This window comes from Crocuta crocuta, unplaced genomic scaffold, assembly GCF_008692635.1.
Source record: "Crocuta crocuta isolate KB4526 unplaced genomic scaffold, BGI_CrCroc_1.0 scaffold504, whole genome shotgun sequence".
In the NCBI taxonomy this organism is placed as follows: Eukaryota; Metazoa; Chordata; class Mammalia; order Carnivora; family Hyaenidae; genus Crocuta; species Crocuta crocuta.
The window spans coordinates 126,165-138,033 of record NW_027527818.1 but is presented as its reverse complement, the minus strand read 5'-3'; positions in this window follow the sequence as shown (position 1 = coordinate 138,033).

Sequence of the window (11,869 nt, the reverse complement as noted above, 5' to 3'; positions counted from 1 at the left end):
TGCAATACTGGATTTGTTTTCACTAACACATTGCTTGGGTTTTATTCCCATCTCTGTTTATGAAAGAAATTGACCTGTAATGTTATATTCTTATAACATCATTGTCAGGTTTTATAAAATGCAATAAATGAACAAAGAAATTACTGTATTTTTGTGTAAGTATATATAGGATTGAGTGCTAAAACCATTATAATGTTAATTTTGATGGCTTTAAATTCAAATAAAGAAATTTTAACTTCCGTTTTTACTACCACCCTCATGGACTTGAAAATTTAAGGGTAGTAGTTGAGAATTTAAAACAAATCTTCCAAATTCATTGAAGAAGAAAATGGGGAGAAGAAAATGATGAATCCAAAACAGATTTTTCTCTCAGAATGGAAGGAAAACATACAAAGAAAATAATATAAAGAATTTTAAGGAAGAGAATGATTTTTTCCAGCTTTACCTCCTTTCTTTATGCTCAAATGTGAACAGCTTTGTGAATGAGCTGCTATGACATTGGCAGAGGTGCTATATGGCAGAGCTGGCTATTTTGAGCCAGCTGTAAAAGAAATTATGAGGTGGATGTGAGAATGGAAACAAATGTCAAGGAGTTAGCTAGAGCTACTGTCCAATATGGTAGCCAAGAGCTACTAGAGGCGACTGAGCACTTCAAGTATGGCTAGTCTGAATTGAAATGTGCTGTAAAATGCACACCTGATTTTGAAGACTTAGCTTATTTTTTAATATTTATTTATTTAGAGAGAGAGCAAGTGAGAGTAGAAAGAGAATCCTAAGCACGTGGAGCTCAATCTCATGAACTGTGAGATCATGACCAGAGGTGATATCAAGAGTCAGATGCTTAACTGGCTGAGCCACCCAGGTGCCCCAAAGACTTAGCTTTAAAAAATATAAAATATCTTATAACTTTTCTATTGTAGATTGCAATGATAATACTTTGCACAAACTGGAGTAAATAAATATATATTAACTGCATCTGTTCATTTTACCTTTTTTGGTGTAGATGCTAGAAAATTTAAAGTTAATGCGTGGCTTACATTGCTTTTCTATTGGACAGCTCTTATTGTAATGTAATGTCTATCCCTACGGGGGCCCTAGTGTGGGCAGATATGCTCATCTCTGCACAGACCCCCCCCTACCCCTCTGAGGCATTTTTGTAGAAGAAGGTAATGGCAGAGAGAATATCTCAACATATCTAGAAATTTACAATGTGGAAGATCATGGCCAGAGAATATGACTGCCTCGTCTGGTCCCTGTCTTTAGCTGTCAGTCTGTTGGACGTTTGTAGTTCTCTCATGGTTTGAGAAAATCCTAACTAGTTCATCCTCGGGCTCAGCTCTGGTATCTGTGGGGAGATGAAGTACAGCCTACAATAAAAGCCCAATAATGGTTTGCTCTAGAGCAAGGTTTTATTTGAGAGATGAAATTTGTGGGATATCAGAGGCCAAGTGCACACTCTTCATCCTGATTTGCATTTCAATGGTGAAGGCTGTCCAATTTGAGATTTGGAGGAATGAGTTTGCAGCCCTGACTCCTGGGGGCATCTAGACAGAGGCCTACTGACCTTGACATTTTGCATATAACAGGACCAACCTGCTATGAAAAGTATATCCAAAGATGTAATTTAGGATTGAATACTAAAGAAATGTATGTCTTATAGAAATCAAACACGAGTTTAATTAGTGCTTTGTGCACTGTTCCATGCAAGTTTCATGCACCAAACTTTCTTCCACCTGAGTCTCTGCCATCCCCGAGGTCAGTATTGTCATAAGTATCAAGCCAGCAGAAGGGGGAAAAAAACCTGGGGAGGCAATTTGCTTCTTGAATTCTTTGGTTATATACGGGGTTCATAATTTCTGCTCACTTTCTGTTGCTGAGAATAGCAATCTGACCACACCTAACTGCAAGGAAGATTGTAAATGTCTAGCCATTTGCAATCATGTACAATCAAATTTCAAGGAAAGGATTTTTGCAGAGACCTAGTGGTATGTTAGACGGTACACTCAGGAGTGCCTGGAACCTTAGGCAGTTCCTCTTCCTCCTTAAAAAAGACTCAAGACCTTAGCTTTTTTTTTTTTTTTTCTGGAACCATGTGTATTTCATCCTGTAGCCTAAAACTCATAAAGAAAAGGGGAAGAGAGGAGATGTTTTGCTGTCATAAACATAGGCATGGGCTAAGTAACAGCCATCTTTTTAAATTAAAACCAAGCTATGATCAAATGCTAAAATAATTATAAGTTAAAGGAGATGGAACAAGAGGAATGGAACTGGTGGAGAGTGTTATCAGGATTTTCAGGAGGTTGGGGACAACTAGATCTGGATTGGATGAACTGAACAGATTGTAAATGGGTTCTGTTCTGTCTCTTACCTTGTCCCTGCCAGGAAGAACCTTGCAGAGACTGAAGTACTAATAAGAGCTGAGCTGAGGGGGTTGGACCTATGGACATATATAAAGACATGAAATATTCAAAAAGAACTAGAGGAAAAAATATGGATGGACAAAGTAACTTACCTAAGAAAGAAATAGATGTTCAGGGGCGCCTGAGTGACTCAGTCGGTTAAGCCTCCATTTTCAGTCAGGTCATTATGCCAGGGTTCGAGAATTTGAGCCTTGCATAAGGGTCCTCTGCTGACAGTGCAGAGCCTGCTTTGGATATTCTGTCTCCCTCTCTCTTTCTCTCTGCCCCTTCCCAACTCGTACATGCACTCACTCAAGAAAAAAAAAAGGATGTTCATTTAGTTACTGAACAATGAACTTAAAGGGGGAAGATATAGATGTTAAATAATTACAAGGAATTGAATAGCAGTAAACTACTGAGATGGTTACTGAAAGAAAGTAAGGTCAAGCATCCTCTGCCTGCCTTTAAGTTATGATGATAATACCATATCACAAGAAGAAGTAGAACCTCTATTCACCAATACTAATAAAATGGTTGACAGGAAGACAATGTTACAACATTAGTAAAACTACCATTGTAGAAGATAATATCAAGAGATGTTCTTGAGATAAAAATGTAATACCAAGTTTTGTTGATAAATCCTGCCAAAGAAAAGCTATACCCATAAAATTTAAGTATTATGGTCCTTGTTTTTCTCCTATAGTCTTGGATTGATGTACTTCTCTAACAAAGTTAATGTCAGTTTCTAAATAAGGTAATTGCAATAATTGTTCTATGACCATTACTATAGGACATTTGCTACTATAGGACCTGCTACTGTTATCAATGCCGAAATGAGTTACACAGAAAAAACAATAAGATTGCCACAGTAGATTGGAGAAAACGACATAATAACTTAAGGGCTAGAGAGACCCGAGTCATTAAGTAATCTTTTATAATCATTAAATAGGTTCTAAATTTTGTCAATGGACTAAGAGCAATTAACAAAATAGTCCATTGAATAGAGAACAAATTAGGACCAGTTGTACTGCATGTTTTAAGATTAATTGATACCACAAAACAAAAGGGGTTGGTATATGACTGTTTTGTTGCTACTGTTATAATTATTCCTATCAGTAAAGCAAATTTGTCTTCATATACAATGTAAGTTTACAGTCTTTTTCCAGGGTTACTTGGAGTCTCTTGTTTGTTGTTATAGTCTGCTACGTAAATGTCTAATAGACTTCCCTTTTTTATATTTCATTTTATAATGGCATTCCAATTGTATCACTGTTGGGTTACATTCCATGCAACATATCAACAATACCACCTTCTCTGATATATCATGTGCTTAATTTCAGTGGCTTCTAGAGCAACAAGGGCATCCTTGTGCTACAACAGAATGTTCAGATGGCTCTGTCTTTAGGATCATAGAATAAATCCAAATCCCTGTGACTTCCATGTCAAAGACACATTGCAAGATGATTGGAATTTGTGGGAATGGTCATGCACTGACAGCACAAAACTTTCTTTGAGCTTTTGGATCTGCTAAAGAGCATATATAGTCTTTGAAAAGTATACTTTATTAATGCCCACTGAATAGTTGACCTATGATTTGTCAATCACGCTACCTAGGGACTATCCTCTTTTAGTTTGGACCAACAATGGATATTCCAAGACAAGTCTGGGGACCACTTGAAACGTAAATGGTATATATAAAACAGTCAAAAGGAACTTATAATATTCAAAATGTAGGCAAAGACTTCAATAACTACCTTACCTAAAAATGATACTAAGAAATATGAAAGTTGAATTGTAGTTTGTGTTGACTAAGGTAATGATGAAAAGTTTAAGTTGAAAGCTTATGCTGGGAAACAAAGTAAAATATTTCCATATGCATATCTTGACACCACAGTCAGGGATGTCAATGAAGTTTATAAAGTAAAAGAAGTGAGAAAATCAGCCTAATATGATGATACATTGCCTATGGCTATTGATTAGGGTGTTATAAAACAATGGAGACAAATGTATGATTATTTTGACTCTCGGGCCTTGGTTATAGATAACATTGAACAGCTTTCAGCTCTGTGTGGTGGTGGCACTGTAAATTTGGGCAATTGAAAAAAAGATGGCAGCCAAAACATATTTGCCCAGAGCATAAATTCAGGATCTTGGATTTAATCTGTGAGTAAATGGTCAGCCATGATGAGTTAAGAAACTGGAAAACATTAATTGGATATATTAATCTAGTAGCTGAGTTGAGAATAGACTTGGAAAGGGGAAAGATAACAAAGACTGGAATATTTGGACACTGAAGTGTTTATCCTAGTAACATAAACTGATGTATTTAAGGATTGCTAACCCAGTGAAATAGAAAGGATCTGGAAAGTGATCCTTTGTATCTCAGTGATAGGCACTGATATAAAAATACTCCACTCTGTAATGGCTTCTAACAGTACAAGGTAGGTATTGTCATCACCATTTTTCCAAAATAAGACTTTGAGCTTCAAGAATATTGTCACAGCGTCAAGGAATATAGCTGGAAATTGAAGACTTTTTGTAAGTTACTACACATTCTTTCATCTCCTGTGAATGGATTAAGGGGCAAAAGACCTTTCTGAACTGAATGAAATTGAGAAGGTTTTTCTGACTATGATTAGGGGGTCAGGGAAAGAAGAGAACAAAGGCATTCCCTGGGCAGGGTAGCTATGTCCTATCTTTTTTGCTACAGAATGAAAAGTAGGGGTAATATAACATGGGTTTGGAAATTATTTGTTTGAAACCCCACCAATATTATCCAGGCCCCACTTTAGGGCTTCACTTCCATGCCCTCTCTGTGTGTTGAAATCTGACATTCCCATCTCCACTCTCAGGAGAGGAGCTTAGTGCTGAACTGAGGTAAAGTTCAGGGATCCAAGCTATGGTGAAGTTCAAAGATATACAACCATCATAATCTCTGCGTTGACTCAGTGTCTGATTCAAATATTAGCACATGGTGAGTATGTGTAAACATAGTCACCTCCCTCTCTGGGTTCTATTCGCCTCATCTCTGTTCATGCAACACTCAGGAAAAAATAGCAGGAAAAGGAGACGAATCTGAAGCAGACTAAGAGCCTGAAAACGTTACAAACAGTGGTATTCATTGGATACTTTGGGAGGAGCAAAGAGAATTTTTCTACTGTGAGGAAGAATATAGAGGCTAAGAGGCCCGGGAGTTGGGGTCTGATGTATAGGTGAAGTTGCATATACTAGAGTGGCTGATTGCCTAGCTCAGTGCTAGAATTTCTCAAATGCCTCGTGAATCCTTCAGTAGCCTTGATCCAGGTATGTCCACAATCCTGGACAATTCACTTTTAACTCCCTGATTTGCTCTGCTGAGAAAAAGATCTTTTTTCGGGCAGTTCTTATCATTTGGCTAGTATGTCAGGAATGTGCTTACTGATACATCTCTCCACAAACCATTTCTTTTCCCTTGTTTTCACAAGGAGTTTGATCAATCAGAAGCCCTTTCTCAGATAGGAGCATATCTGAATACTTAGCCATGTTCCTCCAATTAATAGTGAATTTTGTGAGGTCTCAGTATTATTATTGTTCTTTGTGTGTTTCCAGAACCCAGTATGCTGAAGCACAGTGTAAGTCTTCAAAATATTTAACAAAACAACCAAGTGGCAAATATTGGATGAGTTTAATGAAGGATCAGGGCAAAGGAATAATAAATAAGCCCCTTTAAATCTTTGGATGTTTATAATAATCAAGATCGGAGGCCAACGTAGAACCTCATTGGAGGGCGTCAGGGATCTTTGGCACACTGAGAGCTAAAGAGGGTCCTCATGCCCAAAATATTCATACTGCCTCCCAGATAATGCTTTCCATACTACTTGGACATTTTCTATTTGTGAGTCTGGTGCAGTGGTATGCTGGTAAACTAACTCACCAATAAACAAACAAATAGAAAAATAAACAAATAAACACATTAAAAAATAAATAGACACAAGGCCCTGATTTGCAGTATTTGCCAATTTTCATGGTGCATATTCTCCTACTATGGCCAATTTCGCATTATCAATGTAACGCCACAGAATGCTGAGTTTGAAAGACCTGCACACATTTGTCTTTGGTAGCCAGTGACTGTGGTGCTAGCATACAACTGCTTTAGTCTTTCCAACTCTGTCCACTTCACTGTAGACAACAGTCCTAATATTGTTAACCACCTATCTTAGATCCAGGAACATATAGTCTGGGTAAGGTCTTCCACCCTAAAATTATACCCCACAGAAATAAAATATCACCCATTTGCTTCACATGGAGTTCTTGTGGGTTAGGATGGCATGAATCACAACAGGAATATCAATGATGGGTGACTTGATGTATTTGCTTGAAGGTCTTAAGGACAGCTATTTCCCCAGGGAGCCCAGAAACAGAACCGCCTGTTTAATATCTCTCCCTCTGACCCACATACTTGGGTCAGATACTTATGGCTTTCCAGGCCTGTTCATCCCCTCCGCCACAATACCATCCCTAAATTAGGTTTGCACATGTGTTATTTCCAATAAATGCATTGTTAGCATTAGTGCACCAAATAGTCTTGTTTCCATTTGAATGAGAATTAGTAAAGATTAATCACATTTTAAATCAGCACAAATAATTTGATAATCAATATATGTTTCAAACACTATAAAAAATCTATTCCTTTATAATTTAGAAAAACTTGAACTTAAACACATGCCTTATTAAGTGAGTCATTTAAACTTTGGCATTGTTTATAATATTTTAATATTTATATGAGAATATTTACTTTTTTTCTTAATCTATTTACACTACCTTTGTGAGTCAGGGTTAGTAGGATGTCTGCTATTAAAAACAAACAAACAAAACAACAAAATAACTCCACAGGAAATTTAAAAAAAAATTTTAACATTTATTCATTTTTGAGAGAGAGATAGACTGTGAGTGGGGGAGGGGCAGAGAGAGAGGGAGACACAGAATCTTGAAGCAGGCTCCAGGCTCTCAGCTGTCAGCACAGATCCTGATATGGGGCTCGAACCTACGAGTGGTGTGATTATGACCTGAGCTAAAGTCGGACGCTTAACTGACTGAGCCACCCAAGTGCCCCAGCTCCACAGGAAATTTTAAGTGTTGGACTAAATATAACCCTTGTGCTGGTAGGTGCAGGTATTATGAAAAACAATATGGTGGTTCTTTAAAAAAATTAATAATAGAATTACCATATGATCCAGCAAATCCACTCTGGGTATATATCCAAAAGAATTGAAAATAGGGTCTCAAAGAGATATTCGTATACCTGTGTTCATAGCAGCATTATGGCTAAAGGGGAAGAAGTGGAAGAAATTTCAGTGGTAACCAATGGATGAATGGATAAACGGTGATGTGGTCGCGATATTGTGATTTATGAGAAATATATCTGATCACCCAGACAACGAAAACATGTCCTCATATGCACTTGGTCTTCTTTCCAGGTTCCTGGCTCACAACTCCTAAAACCCTTGGAATTTCCTGTGATTAAGTGCAATAAAGGTGTCTTTAGTTATGTTGATGAAGGTAACTTTGGGACACCACCCAAGAGACTGGTTGCCAGGAGAACTAATTTGTGATTAGAGGGTTGGAACTTTCAGTTCTACCCACTGACATCCGGAGGGGCTGGAGGTTGAATCAGCCAATAGCCGATGACATAATCGTGACTATGAATGAAACCTCTATAAGAACCCCAAAGGACTGGGTCCTTGGAGCTTGGTGAACATGGGGAGTCGGGGATTGAGTGGTGCACTAAGAAGGCTCAGAATTTCCTTGCCCTTCCTCCATATCTCATCCTACTCATCACTTCCATGAGGATGCTGATTGGATCCTTCAACTGGCAAGTGTAAGTAAGTGTTTCCCTGAGTTCTGTGAGCCACCTTAGCAAATTCAAAACACCGAAGGGGAAGGTGGTGGTTGTGCAAGTCAGAAGCCCAGGTAACTGCCTGGGGCTTGCACTGGGTGTCTGAAATGGGGGCAGGGTTAATCTTGTAGGACTGAACATGTAATCTGAGGAATCTGATCCTATCTCTGGTAACGTGGTGTAATAATTGAGTTAAATTCTTGGGACACCCTGGTGGTTGCCTAGAATTGCTTTGTGTTCTATGGAAGATCTCCTCCATGTTGGAATTGGGTCTGAGAAGCCTTAAATGAGTGGTATATACATATAATAGATTATTCAACCTTCAAAAGGAAGGAAATTCTGACACATGCTACAAAATGGATAAAACTGGAGGAAGTTTTGACAAAATAAGCCAATCACAAGACAAATAGTGTATGATTCCCCTTATATGAGATATTTAGAGTAGTCAAACCGATGGAGACAAAAAGAACTATGTTTGTCAGTGGCTGGAGGGAAGTGGGGGAATGAGTAGTTGTTTAATCAATATAGAGTTTCAGTTTTGTAAAATGGAAAGTTCTGGAGATCGATTGCACAACAATGTGAATATGCTTAACACTACTGAACAGTACACTTAAAAATGATCAGGATGGTAAATTTTATATTATATATATTTACCACAATAAGAAATTATTAAAAATTTTAAACCAACAATTATGAAATTGATAGGTAAAATATGATTCTATCATAAATTGACATATTTTGCATCCAGAAAATAGTATGATTGAAATCTAATAACTATTATACATCTCTGTAAAAGATATACTTTGGATATGAATGTAAAAAAATATATATATATATACACATAAGAGCAAAGAAAAAAATCACACTAGCAACAGTTGCCCTTTCTATGCATTTCATTACTATTATTTTAAAGTGTAAATTTCAGGGGGCACCTGGCTGGCTCAGGCAGTTAAGCATTTGACTCTTGGTTTCAGCTCAGGTCATGAACTCGAGTTTTGGGAGTTTGAGCCCCACCTCAGACTCTGCACTGAGAGTGCAGGGTCTGCTTGGGTTTCTCTCTCTCCTTCTCTGCCCCTTCCCCACTTACTCTCTGTGTCTCTGTAGAAAGGAATAAATAAACTTTAAAAAATTTAAAGTGAAGATTTCATGATTTTATATGATTTACAAAGAAAAATCAAAGAAACAGGATATTCCTGGCAGAAAAAGCCAATGAGGATAAGGATGCAGAGGTAGTCGAAGCGCATGGCATGATGAAGGAGGGATGAAGGATGAATTACGCACCATGTCTGAGGAGCAGTTATGAAAAATGAAATGGGAACTATTGCTGGAAATGGTGAGATGCCTCACCACCTAAGGTCCCTGGCTGAGGTGGGAATTCTTGATAAATTCCTCTAATTTTAATAGTGGAGAGGCTCCCAAATCCCATTCCGTGGCATCATCCAACAGCAATCAAACATACTGAAATCTACCAAACTGTTTCTGATTGGGGAGTCACCAGATTTCAGGGTATCCAAATGATAAGGGTCACCTTAAATGACACCCATCAAAGTTTATTCATTCAATCAACCATATTTCATTTGATAAATAGTTGTCATGTGCCTACAGTATGCCAAGAACAGTTCAGGTTTATGCTATAAAGAAGCAACTGGGGCACCTGGGTGGCTCAGTTGGTTGAGCATCCAACTCTTGGTTTCTGCCCAGATCATGATCTCAGAGTTCTGAGTTCGAGTCTCTGACTCCCTCTCTCTCTGTCCCTCCCCGATTTGTTCTTTCTCTCTCTTTCAAAAATAAACATTAAAAACATTTTTAACAAAAGGTAACTAAAGCAACACCCTTACTTTTATGTTGGTCAGCTGGTATGCTTCTCTTGACCTCCATGTTATCTATCTCTGCATGGTCTCTTATTCATTTGTCTATCCTGAACTTTTTAAATGGATGCTGGCCTCCAAGAAGGCCAAATGGAAGTTGCAAGGTCCATATGCCTTGGAATTTACACATTATTTCAACCCTATTTTATTGGCTAAAGCAAGTCAAAAGGTCATCCCAGATTCAGTGGGCTAGAGAATAGACTGCACCTCATGATGGGGGAATTGGCTTGTGTGTGCAGGGGAGGAAATAATTACTGGCAGCCATTCTTGCTAATGGCCACACTTGATAAAACTATCAGAATAACAGATGTTCAAAAGCTTGACAACAGACTCTGCTGACAAGATTATGAGAAAAAAGTCACCCTCACACATTGCTGGTGGCAAGGGGCAGTGGTACAACCAGTGAGGGAACCTTTAATATCTAACAAATCTATAAACACAATTATCCTTTGACCATGGTAGTTGCACTTCTAATAATTAACCATAATATTTGTCAGTAGAATTTTCCAACTAAAGATGTGAGAGAAAAAGAGAAAAAAAAATGAAGAGACCCTCAGATTCTGGTGGAACAATGTCAGAAGGTCTACCATGTGTAGTTGGGATACCAAAATGAGATGAGAGACTGAGGTGGAAAATAATTTTGGAAGTAACAATTACTGAACTTTCCCAAATTAGGTGAAAATCATAAATTTACAGATTACAAAAGCTCAGCGAACCACAAAGAGAACACAAAGCTATGTCTGGGTACATCACAATCACACTTAAGAGATAAGATAAAAAATCTTAGCAGCCAAAGGGAGCAGGGAAATAAAATACAAATGTCTAAGGTAATAAGACTCACACCTTGTCCACTAACTGTTAGGCATGTTAACAGTTTACAAATGCTCATATACTCTTGGACAATACCTAAATATCATTATTCATAATTCTAAAGTTTGCTAACTTACTAAAATCCAGAGGATGAATATAACTTCAGCCTAAGTCTTTTTATGAAGAAAAAAGCTTTACAAACAGAAATCACTGGTACATATTATAGGTATTTAATATTCCCTTTGAAAATGAGTTAACATTCATTAAATAAGATTCTAGCAAGGCTAGATTAGGTCGAAAAGGCTTTCCTATCAGAGCATCTTGAAAGAAGCAAGAGAGTAAGAGGGTCAGGAGGAAGGGAGGGAGATGGGAGAAATGGTTTTAGAGACCCAGCCCATTTGGGAAGAAGGTGAGGCTGGTGGAGACTAGCTCTGTCCCTGGAGCCCTGGTATTAATACTTCCCTCCAGGGTTCCACAGAAGAGGATAAACAGCCTAACTCCTGACCCACAAGCCAAGTTTTATTATGGATCTCATGTCTTTTGTTCCTGGAGACTGAGCCTAAGGCTGGTGAATGAATCAGACATCAGGGGGTGGGGAGGTTCCCAGATCAAGGTAAGGACTGGGCTGGTGTTCTGTCCCTGACAAGCTGGAGGTGAAGGGACTCTTGGAGGCTATTGATACTTGTGGACAAAGAGTGCTGAAGACCAGAGGCACAAATCTGATTGTTTCTAGCAGATGTGGAAAGTGAGATCTGTATGGGCCAGAAGGAAGTTCCTGAAGGGTAGCAAATCGGGAGAAGTAATCCAGTCAATGGCAGGTGCCCTCATAGTTAGATTAGAGATGAGAAAACAGAACACGCATTTACTTAGACGATGGATCTCTCCTGGAAAACCATGAGAGGAGCCTTGAGAATGGC